At 38.3% G+C, this 21,181-nt stretch overlaps 2 long non-coding RNA genes across 3 annotated transcripts; both read right to left on the bottom strand.

The window, feature by feature from the left end:
- Positions 1–5,619: 5,619 nt before the first annotated feature.
- LOC122866078 lies at positions 5,620–12,212 on the bottom strand. 2 transcript variants are annotated; one of them, XR_006375603.1, is made up of 3 exons: positions 11,542–12,212; positions 9,016–9,323; positions 5,620–7,541 (listed from the first exon to the last, which is right to left on the bottom strand). It is a non-coding gene; the product is annotated as an uncharacterized LOC122866078 (long non-coding RNA). The 2 variants fall into 2 exon arrangements; XR_006375604.1 differs by lacking the exon at positions 5,620–7,541 and having other exon boundaries at positions 8,239–9,323; positions 11,542–11,624; positions 11,710–12,212.
- Positions 12,213–12,950: 738 nt separating this feature from the next.
- Positions 12,951–15,191, bottom strand: LOC122866077. Its single transcript, XR_006375602.1, has 3 exons — positions 14,832–15,191; positions 14,607–14,716; positions 12,951–14,152 (listed from the first exon to the last, which is right to left on the bottom strand). It is a non-coding gene; the product is annotated as an uncharacterized LOC122866077 (long non-coding RNA).
- Positions 15,192–21,181: the final 5,990 nt, after the last annotated feature.

Raw genomic sequence — 21,181 nt, 5'->3', positions numbered from 1 at the left:
GTGTGTCAGAGTACGGTCCTCTCTTGTCATCTTTAATTTTTCTCTCAACCCTATCATGCATTTAAGCAAACTCTTGCTGTTCTCTAATTGTCTTCAGTCCACAATAAGCCATGGGGAGAGCAAAATTTCATTGCCGTAGGTGTTGAGGCCATATTGAATCATGTTTTGTTTTTTCCTGGAAACATCTTGCTCGCTGAGGCTGGAGCCCGAGCATATCTTTCCAGAGACAATTAATCACAATGTGCTTTGAATATTTAGTTGGATTTAAATTTAGCCAAGCCGAGGCAGAAAAAGCAGCTAAAAATAAAGGAAACACCATCTTTTCTCACCTCTCAGTCCTCTTTGTGTTGTCTTGTTTGGGTCACTGTGGGGTAGTGAGAAAGAGACAGTCCAGTCCTCCCATATCACACGTCCACGCCTCAACACATAAATAATCACACCACTTCCAGGTTTACCAAGCCCGTTAGTGTCCTGCACAACACAAGCCATGCTACAACACCGTTGCTTAATTGTGAATGCAGGCAGTTTGTGAGTCAAAACTAAAATAACTTTTTGCAAAAGAAAAATAAACTGACAGGGATTTTTCCTGAGAGGAAACCTTTAGTTTACTATATGACATGTTTCTTAATAGTGCTAAAGTGTTCAGTGTTCTTTAAATAAACAATGTGGAGTTTTGCATAGTGGGGCATGAAAGAATGCAGGAGTCTCGCTGCCCCTCTCACACATGTCAACAATTTGGCTGCCTTGTGTATTTTGGATGTTGAAAAAAAGGAACATTTCAAAGTAAACGAAAGAAGGAAAGTCTTATCCGTCTGGCAGCTGCGCTCCGGACCAAATTGCTTTCAGCTGATGCGCTGAAGCTCAAACTTGCTTGGGTAATGTCAAGTGATGCATTGCAATACTGAGAAAACAACACAGACAAAAAATAAATAAACAGGAAAAGAAATGCTGGAAAGTTCCAGTGCTTATTCAGGCAAAGCCCACAAACCCCCCAACCAGCAGACATGCTCATGAACATTTTTTTTGTAGTTATTCTTTTTTAATTTAATCTTCATTTAGTTGTGTTGATAGTCAAACACCAGAGATGTTGCATCCGTGTAAACAGTACATTTGTGTTTGACATTCTAAGCATTTAAGAGACTTAAAGAGTGACATATTATTGGAAGGATGAATGGGATACATTTCAATATTTGGATCACCAACAAACAGTTGAGCACCATTTTTCTTTGTCAATAAAACAAAAATCTATTTGCGTAGAATGACACAGGAAGAAAGGAATGAAATTAAGATATAAAGTTTTCAGTGATAAGAGCAAATTTTTAAAAAGCTAACAGCAAGGTTTGCAGATGTGAAGTACATTCAATAAATAAACAACTAGATGAAAAATCACTATAAGAAAGCTCCAAAAAGAAGTCAAAATATGCTATCAAGCATAGGTGAAAAACGTCTTCATCTACCTCACACACACATTGTTGCCCTGGACATGATGATGATGATAATATAATTTATTTCATACATTACATTGTGTAACTACACGCTGGCATCTCCAGCTACCTGACAAACATGTACTGAGTGCCAGTGCAAACAAACATGCGGGCAAACAAATTAAGGTGCAAATCAAGCATTATGCAAGATTTGTTTTTCTTTCAGTGTGCTGGCGTGCTTGCACAAATACACAGAAATATTAAATCTTCCAATACATCAATAAAACCCACAAATCACAAATGCACTGAAAATATACAATACAGTTAGATATTTTCCACACACAAACACATAAAATGAATACAATTATGTTTCAAGGCTTTTTTCTTTTTAGCAAACTAGTGAAGATGATTGAATTTTCCATGTTCAGGGGAGTTTTTAATTGTGTGTTAGATTTTCAGCACGGGACATCTGTGATTTGAAAAATGAAGTTGAGATTTTACACATGCAGGATTTTATATTTACACCTTGAGGTCATGACATTTCCTCCGCTGCACGACTGTCATCAAACTCATTTCTAAATTTCATTTTCATTTTTCCCGTTTAATAAAATGCAATGGACATTTTTTTTCTCCTCTATAATGGTTTCTCTGTTTGGTGTTTCTCTAAGGAAACACCTAACTGAGGTGTTTCCCTAAATTTCCCTTGCCAGCAGTCCAGAGGTCCAGCATACTCTTACATAAGTAGTTCAGTGCACCTTTCAAGAGCTGTGGGGAGCAATCATTTATAATAACTTTAATATGCTCTGAGATTCTATATGGATTTTAGAAGAACTCTTTATACACCAGAAATCAACGCTTCTTATGTTACCAGCTGATATTGATCTAGAGGAATTAAAGAAAATAAAGAAAGAGACAGTTGATAAATATGTTTATGTAAACACATATTTAAAAAATGTGATGTTGATGATAAATCTGAGACTTCCAATTTTACCTCTTTAACTTTAACTTTAACAACACACTATAATGTAGTTGTAAGCAGCTACAAGTGTTTATTAATGCATTTATCAACAATTATAACTCCTCCTGTGGGCACCCAAGTGGAAGCTGGTGTATGAACAGATAATGAATGACAATATAGTAAAACACAGTTATAATGATTATTATTTATGTCTTCATAGGAGACATAAATAATTATCATGATTATTAATCATCAACTACTGTACAATAAAAATGTCCTTATAGCCATGTATAACCATATTATAGTGTTTTATAAATTATTTTTTAAATGTTTGTACAGTATACTGCTTATAAATGCTAAATAAGGTTACTTAATGTAAAGTGTTATTACAATTACACACAGGAACTACTGTGCCATTGAAATCAAAATTAAAATCTTATTCATCAGAATCAGAATGTGAAATACTTTATTGATCCCCGAGGGGAAACTCTTTTGCTACAGCAGCTCACTATCACATCAGTGCACACAGGGATAGAAGTACTAAGCAAAAAAATATAATACACTATGATACAGGTCAGAAAATAAATTAAGTACCAAGTGGGTATAAGTATAAAATAAAATAAGTGTTAAGTACAAAGTGGGTTTACCAGTTGATGATAATAATACGGTATAAGGTAAAAGCGCATGAACTGCCAAGTTAAGTGTAGCTTGTTAAGATTATAATGAGACGGAGGATATTGCACAGCAGTAATAGAGGTATGAATAAATATCAATATCAATAAATAGGGAATTTTAAACTGAAAAGAGTATATTGCACAGGAGTATTAACACAGAATATTGCACAATTATGTCAAGTATTGCAGAGATATAATGATCAATGTCCAGTTTAATTACTTAGGGTCATCAGACTAACACTTAGAGGGAGGAGTTGAAGAGTTTGATGGCCACAGGCAGGAATGACTTCCTGTGGCGCTCTGTGGTGCTTTTTAGGGGGATGAGTCTTCCGCTGAAGGTGCTCCTTTGTTTGACCAGCACGTCATGTAGATACCAAGATGGCATGTTGTTTGGCCAGCATCCTCCTCTCTGACACCACCGCCAGAGAGTCCAGCTCCACCCCCACAATGTCACTGGCCTTACGGATCAGTTTGTTGAGTCTGTTAGTGTCCGCTACCCTCAATCTGCTGCCCCAGCATGCAACAGTATACAGGATAGCACTGGCCACCACAGACTCAACAAGTTTGGAAGAAAAAGGAAAACTAAAAGTTGGAAAAAGTAAGACGACGAGAGACAGAGCTACAGCAACAGGCAGCATGCACGTTGGCGTATGCGCACTAAATTCATATGCATTATCTTAGAAAGCCCCCAACGACAGCTGTCATAAAAAAAGATCTGTACCATTCTGTTTATATGAAGTAGAAACATTGATTTGTGTGTCATGGGTAAAAATATCACTTAACTCAAATTAACTTTTTTTTAAAAAAGGTGGCAGGATTGGCATTTTACTTTATTAGAGAAACAGATAGTTGAGAGCAGGCAGGGAATGAGGGGAGAAAGATTGGGTATGACGTTGGGGACGTTGCAATTACATGGCCAGCAACTTATACCCCTAGACCACCAGATACCCCAGACTAAGCTATTTTTTATTTCATCGTGTCTTTCAGAAGAAAATACAACATTGTTTTCTCACTGTTCGTAATTAAATGAATAAATAACTCTGCTGATGTCTGGTTCATCTCAGTCTTCCAGCTCTGACAAAATATTTCCCCATCAAAAGTCACCACCTGCACACCCTTAACTTTTTGAGCAAAAACAACACACTACTTTAAACTTGAAAAAAAGAAAAAAGAAAAACTTTCGGAAACCTTGGTCCCGGCCAACCAAACCAACCAGACTCCAGCTCTGTTGTGTGACAAGAACACAACAGGTTCACTCGCTCTCTCCCAGCCCGACTCTGTTTACATTCTGCTGGCAGGGGGATCTGGAAGTGTTTGGCTCGACTCTGCACTCACTGGGAACTATCAGACAATTCGCATTTTAAACTATTTTGATATCAGCTCTGTGGAGAGTTGCCGTTTCCCTGAGAACATGACTTGCCTCTGGGCTCTGGGGCCTGTTGCACCGCCAGAAGAATAAACACAGGGAGGGTAAGAGAGAGAGAGGGGCGGGGAAAGACAAGAGAGGGTGATGGGAAGAGAGAGAGAGCACGGCCAGTGTGTTCCTCAACTTCTACAGTAAAAACAAATAAGCAAAAGTATTACAACACTCTCTGCTGCACAAATCTAACAACTCTGAGGATGATCCAGTGTAAACAGACCATGTAGAAAAAAATCAGGGTTTAACATGAGTGAATAAATTCTTCATACAGTCCTGGCTGTTGGATGGAAAAAACACAAGTATACTTAAATAGAAAAGTACAATGAGCATATTTGAGTAGATGAAAATGGTTGTACTGTATTTACTGCAGTGAGCTGTGAGGTCGAGGTTTTCTGGTGAGTTATGTTGAGGTTAAAAGTGCTGGAATTAGAGGGGGAAACCTTCAGCCTGTGTTAATTAGGTGAGTAGTAAAGTTTCACCCTGCTCATACACTGCTTGAAACTGTGTGTGTGTGTACATACAGGGTGGACAAAATAATAGAAAGGCTTTAAAATACAGTCAAACAACACTGATGTTTAAAGAAAATCCAGTTTAAGCTAATAATGTTCAGTAGTACTTAAGTATGGTTTTGAAGTACTTGTACTTTACTTGAATCTCCATTTTATGCTACTACAGTATATACTTCTACTTCACTACATTGCAGAGGGAAATATTGCACTTTTTACGCCACTACATTTATTTCACAGCTATAGTTACTAGTTACTTTTCAGATTAAGATTTTACATACAAAGCATGTGATCAGTTTATAAAATGTGATGCTTTGTTATAGAATAAACCACATATAAGTATATAAAGCAGTTATAGCTCTACCTCAGCCAGCTACAACGTTAAATTATTTCTTACATGTTAATGCTTCAATAATAATTATCCAATAATATAATAATATAACACTGATAGGTCCCATTCGGCCTAATGAGTACTTTACTTTTGATACTTTTGATACAACTTGCTGATAATACTTCTTTACGTTAACTAAGTAAACTTTTTAATGCAGGATTTTTACTTGTAATTGAGTATTTTTATAGAGTGGTATTGCTACTTTTACTTAAGTAAAGGATCTGAATACTTCTTCCACCACTGGTAATGATAAAATAATAAATAATATAATATAACATAACACAATAACACAACACAAATTATAATACATAATATAACCAATAACTCTGACAGGAGCCATTGTACATGATGTGTAGTCTTACTTTTAATAGCACATATAATATTTATGTACTTTTAAACTGCTGCTTTTAAACTACCCACTGCCCTTGCTAAATGTCTGGATGACATTAAAGGATGGATGGCTAATAACTTTCCTCCAGCACCACTGCCCAGTCCCTGAACCAGTTATCCAATCACATCAGACCCTATGCAAAAAACCTTGGACTAATATTCGACAATATGCTGAAATTTGATAGACAGGTAAACACAGTTGTCAAATCTAGCTTCTTCCAGCTTAGAATCATATCTAAGATCAAGACGTTCTTATCACCTAAAGATTTAGAAAACATCATGCATGCTCTAATATCCTCAAGACGCGATTATTGCAACTCCCTGTACTTTGGTATCAACCAGGCCTCTATTCACTGCTTACAACTGGTACAGAATGCTGCGGCCAGACTCCTATGCAGATGCGAAAAAAAGGGACCATATTACACCTATACTGGCATCTTTGCACTTGCTGCCCGTTCAGTACTGAATCCCTTACAAGCTTTTTCTGTTTGTATTCAAAGCTCAGCATGGTCTCGCCCTAAGCTGTGCTGCAGAACTTCTATTCCCATACAGTACAGCTAGACCCCTCAGATCTACAGATCAAGGGCTACTAACTATCCCACGTACTCCTTGAAAACTTTTTGGTGACAGGGCCTTCTCAGTAACTGCACCAAGACCCTGTAATAGTCTCCCTGAAACTATAAGAACAACAGAATCTCTCGACTCGTTTAAAAGGTTTCTTATCACCCTAATTTATTCTCTTGCCTACCCCTACAATGTTTCTTAACATGATTTACATTTTTCATTGATATATATGAATGTATGCGTGTGTTTGTGTGTATATGTGTGTGTATGTGTGCACTATGTATTTATGCTTGTATTTCAGTGCCTATGTCTTGTGATAGTCTTTTTTGCTCAATTATGCTTGCTGTAAAGCACTTTGGCACAAACCTGGTTTGTTTTTATAGCGCTCTATAAATAAATTTGACCTTGACCTTTTACGTAAACAAACGATGTGAATACTTCTTCCACCACTTGTGTATGCATGTATGTTTATGATGTTATATGTGTTGTATATGATGTGCATGTATGTAATTTTAATGTTCAAAATTTTAGTAGTATGCATCTGCTATCGTTAATAAAGTAAATTAACACACTGATGACACACAAATTCCTGACAAATGACCTTGTTTTTGAGACTGTCTCCCTATTCAACATTGCATAATTTTCAAGCATTTGACTAACAAACCAGAAATTCATGCAGAAACTGGCCGTCTTAAATTGCCTTGTGTTGCCCTGAAAGCTTTATTAAAGCTGACACACGCACTGCTAATTGCAAGTCAGCTGCATGGCTGTAACTTGTTTCCTTTTAAATTGTGATTTACAGTAGTTGCTATAACCGCCTGTGACAGTCTTGACAAAACCAAACACTATGAGCTGCTGTATTATAAAGTGTTCGTGTTGTTTTGTCCATCCCTGTGCATGCATTTGTGCACATATTGCTAATGCTAAAATGCAAAAACCTTCTGGCCAATCAACAGGCCCACCTTCTCTGCTTCAGGTTCGAATGACCTATTAGCCAAATGTGTTTATTCAGTGTTTAGTCACTATTACCCTCAGTATGATCCCTGCACTGAAGGGCTAATGGCTGAAAATTTCCCCCCAGCCCAACTTCACCGTAAAATAATTGATCGCATGTGAGAGCAACTGGCACGCGTTTCCTCTTGTTTTCCTAAAGAGGTGATATCATGCGGTCAGGCTGCTTGTTCGTCACCGAGATAGCGTGATTGTTTCCGGTACTAAAGAAAGAAAAGAAAGAACAGAAAAGCAGAGATGGATGTGAGGGCGATGTGGTTCTCAGTGAGGCACTGCGGCATTAAATCACACATCAAATCATTTGGCGTTATCGCTCAAAGGCCAGCGAGTGCAAAAAGAAAAGAACATGATTTGTTTTACAAGCTGTGTTTCAAATACGCTGTCATTACATCAGCAGGAAATTGTGCTTTATCAAAACCTACACTAAGCAGCTTAATTTTTACCTCTAAAACATATCTTCTGGAGATAAAATTTCAGCTGCAGAAATGTATTGTTTTTTCCTAAAACATAAAATCAGATGAAGGGTTAGGTGAGGAGATCTTTTTTTAGTTCATGTTCTTTTAAACCTTTTCTTTTCTTTTTTTCTGATCTTTTTGTCTGTGATTTGAGAAATGTTTGTTTCGCTTTAGCAGTTTAGACTAAATAGTCAGCTAAAATAAATATTTCTTCATTTTTTCTTTTATAATGTATTTAAAATCTGGTCTGACTGGTCAAAAACCAGAACTGGCTCCTCTAGTGGACAATATTGTTTACCTTAAACATTAATAGTGAATACATCAAAATAGATTGTCACTCTTGTTCAACTCTTCACTCTTGGACACATTTTGTGTGAAAAAACAGTTAGTTGATGTAAATCCACATCAGCAGTTTACTTACAGGAGGTTGTGTGTGTGTGTGTGTGTGTGTGTGTGTGTGTGTGTGTGTGTGTGTGTGTGTGTCCACCTGGATATTCAGTAGTATATTTCTTTCTCTTTTTGATGCTGTGTGTGTATGTGTGATTATTCACTGTGTGCATCCTATGTAATACTACCCTAAGCTTAGTGTGTCTGTGCTGTGTTTGTGTGTGTGTGTGTCCTATATGTTACATTTACCTAAACTGCTGCTCTCTCTTTTTCCTGCTTCATTTTGACAAATTTGCGTTTCCAGGAAGCCTCTGAGGTCAGCGCAGCATCTGTTGCTACTTAGGTCCAAGATGCAGTCATGAGCACTACACACACACACACACACACACACACACACACACACACACACACACACACACACACATGCATGGTGCAGGAGCTGCTTTGTATAAGTTACTGAAGAACTGAGACCCAATCAGACATGAAGGCGTGTTTAAAGTTCCCAAAGTGACTTTAAAGAGGAGTCCAGGTCTAGACCTCCAGATTTAACGGGGAGGTTAAGAGGGTGTATGTGAAGGAAATGGATCATTATTTTAAGGGGTCTAAATTAAGAGTTATAAAATAATTTTAGAATTATAGCGTTAAAACAATAGACTAGTTAAATGCAATAAAATAATTGAATAGGAATTTTTTATAAATTCAGAATTTAAGATGCTTCTCAAAGCTTTCTACAGCAAATAAAGTCTAAATCTCTATGACTTCATATCTTCTTCTTAGCATGTATGCATGTACAGCATTATGTGAGTGTTTCTTCTTTATATATCAGATTACTGACGTGCAGACAGTTGTTCATTTCTCAGAGCTGCGGCCAAAGCGAAGTACACCTGGATAGTCACGTTGACCGCATTGGTCTGGCCGAAGCCGTCCACTGCATCAGCCCTTCACCCTGTCATGTCAGTTTTCATTCCCTTTGATTCACGTCTCTTCGCCCAAAACCACATTCATGACCAAACATGGCCTGATCCCATCGAAGTGATGTTTCAGAATACCTCAGCGAAAACCCTCAGATACTTCAGCAATACCACAGCGATGGAAGCCGACAAGAAGAAACCCATTTTGCTCTCATGGTTTCTGGAATGGGATCTAGGACACAGTGAACAGAGAGATGAGAGAAGACAGACATTGTAAAAGATCTGTAAGGAAAAGGATTTCTGTTCTTGGTTTGGTCTGATGCCACAGGAACTGGGCTTCACAGCCAAGTCCCTGAGCAGAACACACATAACCTCAGCGGGTTAAATAGTACCCAGAACCGCAGATCGCAGACCTCTGTCTCGGTATGCAGAGGGTTCTGGATTCCAGTTAAACCTCATGTTTGCTTTTTCACATTTATGCCATGAAGAGAAGCAAAGATGAAAACATACATTTATAATAATAATACATAATATAAATTAAGTGATTTTACTTGAAAATTCAAACACAAAACAGAATGCAATGCATCTTTTATCACTTGTGGATAAAGAAACAAAGAATACCACAATCAAATCAATAAAGCAATGTTGTGTTGTCTGGTTGATGGCTGAATTTTCTCATATTTAACAGTGTGTAAAGCACTGTTTACCTGTGTTCCTATCACTCTCTGGCTTTCAGCCAATTGATAATTCACTGATGTATGAAAATAATCGATGAGGTGAAGCTGAATCCAATATCTTTTTATATCAGGACACCTTGACGTATTATTTGACTTTTGTGCACTGACTGAGAATGGTGTTTGAACTGCTTGACCAGACGTATGTTTAAGGAGTCCTCGCAGATCATTTGAAAGAAAGTCTGGTGATATTCTATGTTTTTCCAGTTATCAACAAATCCCATGACAAAAACAAAAGCGTCAATAAATTGAGCCTTCTAACAAGAATTGCCAAAGCCTGATATATCTTATCCCTCTATGCCAAAGATCTCCATTGTTGTCCAAAAAGTTACTTTTTAAACTTATTAAAAACACATTAATGAGCCACACTGTTGCACTGATACATGATACCATACATATGGCATGGTACAGCTGGACCCAGCAGTATGTTATCTTAGCTTAGCATAAGGACGTTAAATAGGGCGAAACAGCTAGCCTGGTTCTGACTACAGGTAACAAAATCTGCCAACCAGCACCTAAAGCTCACTAATTAACACATTTTATCTTTTTTTATTTATAATCTGTACATAAACCAAAGTGTTGTTCACATACTTTGTTTTATGAAGGATTATGTGCTGGACTATTTCTTGGACAGGCTCAGATTGTTGTTTTTGCATGCATTAAACAAATAAAATATAATGTGTTAATTAGTCAGCTTTAGAGGTGCTGGTAAGTCTATTTTTGAACTTTGGACAGAATCAGGCAAGTTGTTTCCCCCTGTTTCCAGTCCTTATGCTAAGCTAGGCAAACGGGCTGCTGGCTGTTGCCTTTTATTTAACAGACAGACGTGAGTGTGGTATCGATTTTCTCATCTAACTCTTGGTAAGAAAGCAAATAAGTACATTACCAAAAATACACTGAGCTGAGAGTGTTGCTGAACTGCTGGAGATGTTAAGATGTTAAGATGCTGCTTCTCAGGGTGACGGACTCTCCGTGGCCTGCCGTGTTAACAGGACAGACCTGTTAGAGCAGCTAGGACCACCCCAATGCAACTTCCCTCAACAAAACTCAACCAGATGTGTAATGAAGGCCAGTGTATGCATGAGGATGGTGTGTGTATGTGTGAGTGTAATCATTCTCATCTGTGTTGCCGTGTGTGCTGATACAACCCCCCATGTGGAGGCTAAAGGATGCGACCCAGCGATATCCTTTTAGGTTTGACCGAGCAGTTTCTGCCTGTCTACCTTTTTCTTTCTCCCCCTTTGTCTCTCTCCCTCCCAGTCACAATTCTGCAGATCCTACATCACCTCACCCTCGGCTTTTCTTTGTGTCGTATCCAACATTTTCTTTTTCTATTTGCAGTGGTTTAGGTTCTCTTCCCCCTCAGGGCTTACATGCGGAATTAATTTTCATATTCCCTTTCCATAATTCCACTTTCTCCCAAAATCCTCAACTGTCAGCCCTCCTCCCCCCTTCACCTCCTATACCTCCCCTTCACCTCCTCCTCCCCTTCATCCCCTCATCCCTACCTTACAGCTGTTGTTTTGGATTAGTCAAATAGCTCCTGTCAGATCCAGTGATCCCTCTCCTTTGCCACCCACAGAGCTGCACTGCACACTCCACTCACTCCCATTCTGTCTCCCCTTCAGTCTCTCTCGAGCACGTGCGCACAAACCAAATTGACGTCTTTGACAGGTGCGTGTCAAGGTGCATCTGTGGGCAGGGCCGTGAGGTTACCGTGGTTTCAGAGGGCTCTGCAGGCTTTGTTTCTTTTCAGGTCCAGGAAGGCGCGACGGTGCTGGCATACCGCTAACACCTCTCTGCAAAAAAAAGGGTTTGTTGTTCTAAACTGGACAAGGAGCGTCATAAATTTCCAGCGTTTTACTTCCATGGAATTCACCTTACCTTTCAACTGCTCCTCTCTTCCTCTTGTGTCTCGCTGTGGTCTTTATTATTTTTCTTTTTTTTGTGTGTGTGTGTGTGTGTGTGTAATTTTGACAGCTGCAGATCTGGCCAGACAGGCGAGACAGACTGACACTGAAAAGGGTTTTGACATGATGATGGCAAGAGTAATAGTGTTATTTCAGTCATTTGGAGAAAGAGAGTTATTGTGTTTGTGCACATGTGTGTGTGATAGATAGAAAGAAAGAGGAAGAGAGAGTCCAGTTGCAATAGCACAGCAAAGATATGCATCGAAGCAGAATTGGGAGAGGATGTGCTACATAATAATTTGACAGAGACATGTTGAATCAATGATGTTGTTTCAGTGATTACAGAAATAGGTTGCTTTTAGTATGGAGTTTCAGTGATACAGAATAGGGGTGCGGTGGAAAGATAACAAAGGAGCTGTTACTGTTATAAATGAGTGGCAGAAATCTGTCTCCTTATGACCATATTTACAGGTTTGGGTTGAGATGAAGTATGCAGTAGCAAGTCATTCCCAATCACAGGTTGCCAGGTTTCATCTTGGGAATTATACAGTGCTTGAACAAGACACATAAATAACAAGATCTCATACATTTTTAGAAAAATGAGCACTAGTCATAAACACAGACTGCAAATGTGTTGTAAGCAAGTAAGTGAGTAAAGATGTTTATATTAGCATTTAAATAATAAACTGCTTCAAAATTAAAACTTCTAATGTGACAAATATAAATAAGACTAACTGTTTGCAACCATGTTAGCAGCTCTGGAACTATACTTAGGCACATGTTAACTTCAAGGTGGTGCTAGAGGAAACGTCAGTAGGATGAATCATCTGGGGAACATGAATGTCTGCACACAACTTCATGGCAATCCATTCGATAGCTGTCAAGATATTTCAGTCTGGACCAAAGTGGTGGACCAACGGACCGACATTGCCATCCCTAGAACTACAATTAAAACTAGAAACATATTCACTGTAGAAATGTCCTTGATATGAGTCAGTATTTTAACTGAGGTAATCAGAATTGAAAAGAAATGTACACACCCATCATCCACTATATGCTCACACTCCTATTTCTATGACTACTGACCTGTTTCCAGTTGTTCCTAATTCTCGTTAACCTTTCTTGGTATTAAAACATGTTTCTCTCACTTCGTCTACATGAGGCACATATTTACACTTCAGTACATTGTGCTAAAATCTCATAATTAAAAGCTGACCTGGGAGTTCAGTGTTTAACCTCTTCCTATTCAGACCTGGTATTCAGATAACAAGGGTAACAAGATCATTTGCACTTTTTAGGCACTAAAACCTTCCACAAAAATCTAATATTCTTTTAATTAAAAACTGTCTGTTTTGTTTCAGCCTTCACATATCAAGCATGGTAGCTGTCAGTTAATTATGACCATATAAATGATGTATCAATCACACACACACACACACACATAGATTGATGTGGTGGCTTTAATCAGTTAAATTGCAAAGTATTTCTATCCATTTAGCAGATACTATTATAAAACCATCAGAGTCTTACATGCTCGATCAGTGTGTGTGTTGTGTGTGAGAGAGACATTACAGAGCTATGTAAAATGTAAATGACATTCAAGGTTTTTAAATTATTTTCTTTTTAATGTCCTGTACAACCTAATTTTGCTTGATACAAGTTTTTCAAAATTAACAGTGAAACTGAAATATTTCTTATTCAACCAGAGACCTCCGGGGGACCTTCTCCAGGACCTTATGTGCTTCTCAACCCATGGTTTATGTTCATGCTTTACTTATAGCTGGTCAAACTCCCGGTCAGTAAAGATCAGAATTTTTAGAAATAACATCTTGCCTCCTCCTCTTTTTCCTCTTCCTCCTTCGCCTCCTCTCGGCCTCATCCTTCCATCCGGGTGTTTTGTCTCCATCGGCCCCCTCTGCCCTGCGTTCTCCTTCAGCTGAGGACAAGATCCGACCTCCTCCTCCACTCGCAGGCTTCCTCTGTAAGACAATGGCAGGGCAAAGGAGCTGTGTGCGCAGAGAGGAGTGTGTGTGTGTGTGTGCCTCTTTATTTGCAAATGTACTGGTGTATTATTAATTATTAGTAGCATCTGTATATGTATTATTTCTGTGTTTTCATATCATGCATGTTTGTGGATTTTATGCATAATTATGAAGCATGTTTTTGTTAATAAATTATATATTGTGTGTGTGTGTTTGTGTGTGTGGATGTGTGGGTGTGCATGCATGTGTGTGTGTGTGAACATGTAGATTTATGATGCAGGAAACAACAACTATGTCACTGTAAAACAATAGAAAATTCACAGCGCTACTGCAAACACACACACATACATATACACACACGTGCACTCTATTGGCACTCACATCTCCTGAGACCCCTCTGCTTCAACCACAAGGAACTCCCTTCCTTCTGCAATGCTGGCAGACACACACACACATACACAACCACACACACACTGAGTGACACATCACATGGGCTCACAAGTCATCAGGTTAAAGCTTCCAACAGTCGTGCATCCTCTTTTCAAAAGTAAGGGTAAAAAAAAGAAATAAAGCACATAGGAAACAGCAAAGAGAGGATACAGGAAATAAGAGTGAGAAGTCTTGTATGTCCACGTACGAGCTGTCAGATTTATTTATGAGATTATGGCTGTGAGTAGAGAAAGAGAAGAGTTTTTGTCGCCCTCATATATCAGATAACTGTCCTTTCCTGCTTTGATTAACTGTGTCATATCCAGCCAAACGCTGGTATCAAACTGGAAATCACTACATTATTGTTGCAAAGAAAATGAGAGATTTACAATGTTAGCCTATAGCTACACTGTGTGTAATCTTCATGAGACAATAGCCTTGAGTGCCAGTGTTCACTTACAGAGGTATAATAGGCTTTCTTTCATGTAACCCTTCCCCCCGCTATTTCGATGGAAGCGGTGAAGGCCCACTGCAGACGGGCAAAGACGTCGTAGCCACTGTCCTGTTCCCCTGTGAATGCAGACAGTCACCCCGGGATAAAGGTGATATAAAATACATGAGATTATGGTTGTTTCATTGAGCTTTTCCCCCAATTCTCTTTCACAATGCAGTAACAGTCAATCACCTGCATAAAACAGCCTAAATATAGGGTTTAAGCCTTGTTACACCACTAGCCCGCAGCTTGTAATTGAAACTTTTCCATTCTGTTTTTTTCAAATGCTTTGGCTGCCGAGGGGAGATTGGCAGCTTTGAGTGGCCAGCAGATGAAGCGGCTGGCGTGCTAATGAATAGAACGCTGATTGCAGGATCCCCAAGATGCAAATTACCGTGCCTGCCACCCCTGACGACCGGCAATTACCGGGCTGCCGCGGCGGACGCCTCGTGCATATTCATCGCACCCGCTGGGCATATTGATCAACAACTTACTTCAAGCAAGAAGCACTGAAATGTATCATGTCGCTCAGTCGGTGCTATAAAAAATACTCTTTCTTTTCCTGTTGACAAAATTGACACTGTAACATCTAGTAGGACAAGCCCTTTAACTATGAAAGGAGTATTTATTTTAATCAGGCTCAGGTATTGGCTAATTGCTAATAAGTCACATTTAAGTAGAAGTGACAAAACATGTAATTCATTAGAAAATAGTCTTAATTCAAATATTAATTTCTGCTTGTACTTTACCTAATTAACTGCACTTAAAGTTCACTGCCCCCAATAATGACAGGCATCATTAAGTTTTGTCCCTATCTTGACAAATATTTAAATTTTTAAAGATGTATTTTGTATATCAAGCTTTTCTTATTTGATTTACAGTGGACAAAATCTTTACACCACATTTGCTCATTAAAGATTAGTTCAGTTTCATTTAGTTTTAACATGAATCACTAGTCTATGTAAGTCAGAATTATGTCATTATACTAATAGCTATTCATTAGGGACTGTGTTAAAATGACAGACATTTTTCCTGTTTCCATGCTGCTGAGAAGTACCTACACTTACCCGATCAGTATTTAACTCTCAGCACTGATGACTTAAGTTTTCCTGTTTTAGTTAGTTTTAGTTATTTCTGCATTTAACTCGTATTTTGGAGAGCAAACTTTTATGGAATCATTCCTGAAAACACACATGCACACACACACACACACACATACACACAGTGCAGACTTCAGAACATGGAATATGAATATGAAAGGGCTTCTTTCAACAACAACGGAAAAACAAGAGTGCTGCCAGCGGTTAATGGGACCAAATGAAGGAAAGCTGAGCAACATCGGATTTTGAGCTCTCTCCCTCAAAACAAACATCCAATGATCACATTAGCGATGGATCACAGAGCTGTGTCATTATTGTCTTGTGTGTCTTGTCTGGTTTAGAGCTTCAACCTCAGTCATTTTCATGTTTGAAAAAAATATTTGAAATGACAAAAACTTCCTTTCTGGAGAGTCACATTTTCAAAATGATTTTCATTTTTTGTTCCAGTGATTCAAAAAGTCACTAATGCTCATATGATATTTAGCATCCTTTACACTGAAGAACCCATTTAAAAACAACCCAACCTCTTTTCATTAAGTGACCTTTTGATTTTTCTTTTACTTTTTAAGTGTTTTTTTTTAATTTAGCTGTTCTGTTACAATACATCAATTTTATAGCCAAAACTTAATAGCCAAAACTGTTCCAACTTTGGCAGAAAGGTTTATGCTCATATAGGACCCCATTGCTTGTGGTAGAAGCTGAGAAAATGAGTCTTTAAAATTAGACTTTGAAACACGGCCTCTGTACATGACAGGGCCACAAAATTACCTAATAACGCAGGACCTGTGTTAGTTGATATTGTACTTTAATGGTGCAAATGGTGCTGCCCTCCCTCCCTGCTGCTACTTCCCTGGGCCGTGAACAGGATCAGAGTGTGCTCTCCTAAGGAAGTTTTCCCCTCTTAACACTCACACACACACACACACACAGCCATGTTTGTTTCACATAATGCTTTCCCTAGCCCCTTACCCTAACCTCAAGCTAATTGTAACCTGTACCCTAAAACCAAGTCTTAACCCTCAAAAAGCAGTTTCTACCCATGGGGACTTCAAATTTTGTCCCCATGGTGACACAAGTCCCCATGAGTTAGTGTGCATTCAGATTAAAGTCCCCACTGGGATACAAGAACATGAAACACACACACAAAAACACACACACACACAGACCTCTTTCCCTTTCAACTTTTCATACACTCACCAGCTATGCATATAGATCTATATCTTAAATATTACCAACCCTTCTGATAGTAATCTCCACACTTACTGAGCGGTCTGACATGTTTCCATCACACAAAAGCAACCTGCACTCAGGCAGGAGGAGGGGGAAATAACTGATGGTTAAGGCGAAGGAAAAGAAAGAGCAAGTACAGGTGCTGACCTCCAGAGTTGCTCACATATGTTGTTATCTGTGTGTAATTACTCTGCTGCAGATTCTTATCGTCTTATCAGAGAATGGCTGGTGCACTGAAGTCTGCCCATCAAACAGGGACTCGGGGCCCAAATTGCACCAATCAGGGTCTGGAGTGGAGCGGTGCTTTGAGTTCCTTAAATTGGTGGAATAACGAATCTACTTCCATTCGTTACCTAAGATTTAAACTTTTGATGGGAAACTGTGAGAAACGAAGCAGAGCCGGTAGAAAAACTGTAGAAATATTGAGTTGAAAAAGCCTACAGTTGAGGTCACGGCTCGTTTGCATGATCTACTTGTTGCTACCTCAAAGAATATCCAGTAAGATTTTCTCAAATAATATACTTTAGTGATGTGAAATTAGATGTGATCACATTACTTATTTGAAAAAAGTAAGAGAGTGTAAACAACACAGTTGATCACACTTCAAGAAGTGTCTGTCCTCCCTCTTAATCAGCATGCATCATTTGAAGGCTCAAACCAATCCGAAGGAGTCATATGACAGAACTACTGTGGACTACTAGGTTAGCCAGTTGACAAGCTTTATGATACAATATCATCCGATTCAGATTTCTTTAATAACATGTAAATGATTGCATACATACATCTATTACACTGGAGAAGAATAAAGCTTTAATGTCCCTGAGGGCTAATTTGGCATACAGGCAGCAGTCAATTAATAGCCTAATAAATGCAGAAAAGTATACCAATGAATAAAAACAGCAATAAATACAAAAAAGTATGCAAGTACACAGGTTAATGCCAACATCATCACTTGGGCCTTTTTCACATCGTCATAGCAGGAAAAGCACAGGCATTGCTCTGTTGGCTCTGTTCTATTTAAGTGTCCCAGTAAGCCATGACAGTTTGACAGTGAGCCATCATGCACGTTACCAGGACTGAAACTGAAACTGAAAAAGCTACATGGAATTCAGCCATCATTAATTTTATTATTTACACCTGTGCTTTTCCTACTGTGACATGTCAAAACGTCAGTCTGAGTGTTCAGCACCAACAAAACTAGCTGGTAGACGAAACTGAAGCTTGTAAAAAAGAAAGATCAACAACATATGTATTTACAGAGGACAAACATTTCTGCTGTCTGTGGATGATTTAAACGACTTGATTTCTACAATAAGGGAAATTGTTGCTTTCTCAACACAGCCAATGATACCAAAATCTATTGTCTATCACTGCTGTCCAGTGGAAACCATGTATCTCCAAAATTGGTGATTTTAATTATTATTTTTTATAATATAATAAACTACACAAGACATAAACATATCCAGACATTTCATATACTTAACAAAATAGAACTTTCACTTTTCCCTTTTTTTTTTTTACTTTTGACCAAGTTTTCTTCCTTCTCCCCATGTTTCATTGCTGCCCCTTATTCTGAATAAATAACATCCCACCATGAAAGTTACCCGTGTCTTTGAGATAACATACAAGGGTTCTTCCAGTGAACAGAAAGCAGTTTTTTGCCACTGTCAGACCAGTGAGGTACACTCTTTGTTGTAACCATGATAAATTAAAAGAAAAACAAAAAAAAAACATAATTTAGAAGTAGGAAAGCTGGGGAAAAAGAAGAATTCTTACCTACAATTTTAGATATACCCTTGCTTGCCACTTTCCAAAACATCAAGTCTTCTTGGCATGCGATAATAAGTTGCAGTAGAACCACTGGAGCATAACTTTTACTGTGGAGATGATTTGGTATAAAAGATTATCAAAGGAGTAGAATAAGCTCTGTAAAATGTGAATACAGTATATTTATAGTGAACCAATTGATGATAAGTGTTTCTCAAAGAAAGTTTGATGTTTTTCTAAACTCTACTCCAGTTAATTGAAGTATTAAAATGTGATATATATCCTTACTCCAAACTGCCCCAAGTGTTAATTATTTGTGATTTTGTCTCACTTACATCTCTTGGATCAGCCCCCAAAATATGTGATTGAACTTTGTGCTCAAACTGAATTATTGCTAGCTTTCTATCAGAGAAGGAGGCCTTTCTTTTTTCCCAGATCAACTCCTAACGCAACAAAATTTTTTCACAATTCTCACCTGTTTTCAACCATATTTTCTGATAGCCAAAACCTTCCTGATTGGGACAGTAATGCTGCTGAAGAAGCCTAAACACACAAGGAAAAGTTGTGGTGTCTGTTTGCTCATCATTGACTCAGTCTGCCTTTCTGTGTGTCTGTGTTTGTCTGTCTGTCTGTCTGTCTGTCAGCCAGCCAAGTGAGTCCTGCCAGCACCAGAACTGTAACAGGAAGCAATCATTTCAGAAGCAAAATAACTATTGAGAGGTGTCAGTCATGTTCATGGCCAGAGCAGCAAGGATGCAGCACAGCTTTAAGCTGAAGTCATCTGAAATGTTTGTCTCCAAGAAGTCCTTTTCCAGGACTTTACCTGATCCAACTAACAATTAAATTACACAGCTTCCACAGGAAGTTTGGTTTTTTAAATGCTTTTATATTTACTCTGGCTATCACATGTATGTGTTTGTGCTTTGTTATGACTTTGTTGCTGCGTTCCTCTGCTTCATGTTGTGTCATCACCTTACAGAACAGTTTTTCCTTCCAAACTGACTGCTTATTTAAAAAATGAAAATCACAAATGGATTTTGTGTTTAAACTGCGGTCATTTCCTGAGCTGTCGTGCTGATTTCAATGCGAATTTCACATTCACACTCACTTTTCATCATCCAAATAAACCATGAAAATTTCAGTCTCTGTGGTTTAATATCTTGTAATATTATGAAAGTGATGACCTGCCCTGGATGTCGTCAGCACCACAGTGTTAGCACTCTTCTGTGCTGGTGTGATCATATGATCACTTGTGACAGGGGTCATGTGGGGTCAAGTGGGGTCATGTGTAGTATCCTGACATCCTGCCAGTCTAATCACCTGTTTATTTTTTTAACAACCAAACTCTGATCCACTCTGACTGAAGGAGAGAGGACAAGAAGAAAATGAGAGTAAAAAAGTGAAAGTAAGAAGAAAGGTTGATTAAGGTTCACCTTGATCATGATTTATCTCCTGTAGGGATGTGCAGTTCATATTTAGTGCTAGCACACCTTGTTTATAAGTTTACATGTCTCTTTTTTTAACCCCTTAATATGCAGCAGCCTGTCAATGGATATGTTCTTACAAACTTGCGCTGTGCAGCCAAACACTGTTCAAATCTATTGAACTTTATTTTAAAGTTTGGTGGAGATCCCAAAGTTTCCAAAGATACCAAATATGTCAGGAATTGAATGTGGATTTGGGGTAAATGTGTATAAAATGATGTACGAGACATCTTGGTGCAGCCATTAAGAAACATGGAGTGTTGAGTTTGAATATTTCACTCAGTGAAAACATAATTTAGCTTCAATGAAGAGCTGAAACAAGGAGATACATAATATACTGTGTACATATTATACTGTCAGGCAGTGTAGATTAAGACAAGACAATATCATATGTAAAGGGGTTAAAAGAATATATTTCTTTTTATTTTAATTCTTACTCAACAAATTTGAAATTACATTTTAATTTAACTTAAAAAAGATGAAAAAGTAAATTTAGACAGTGTGTTTGGATAACTATAACTATAGCAAGCACTACAGTAGTATAGCTTGCTGCTGCCCTCTTTTGGGAAGTACTGGTACCTGTTTTGTTGTGCACTTCACTTGTATTTACCGCCTTCACCACATAGTGGCGATAGATTCCAGCTGTAACGCTGGAGATCTGTTGAATGATGTGTGGTCTGACTGGAATATGCACCAAGGGCACTGGCAACATTTTTAACCAATGAAGATTGGATGAATTCGCAATAATCAAGTTTCCAGTCCATCATGTGAACCACTTTAACTTTGCCCTGTCGTCCATTTCCATCACTGGTTAGGACAATGTTACTACTACATACAGTCATTGTCTTCCTTTAACTAATTACATTTAGATCACTTCTTAAAATTAATTTGTATCAATGAGCTTCTCAGGAATTTTTATATCTTTTATGATTGACATCTTATTATGCTCTATACACTGCAC

The sequence above is a fragment of the Siniperca chuatsi genome, linkage group LG18 (assembly GCF_020085105.1).
Source record: "Siniperca chuatsi isolate FFG_IHB_CAS linkage group LG18, ASM2008510v1, whole genome shotgun sequence".
Taxonomy (NCBI): Eukaryota; Metazoa; Chordata; class Actinopteri; order Centrarchiformes; family Sinipercidae; genus Siniperca; species Siniperca chuatsi.
The sequence above is the reverse complement of the archived record's forward strand: the minus strand, read 5'-3'. Positions and strand labels throughout refer to the sequence as shown.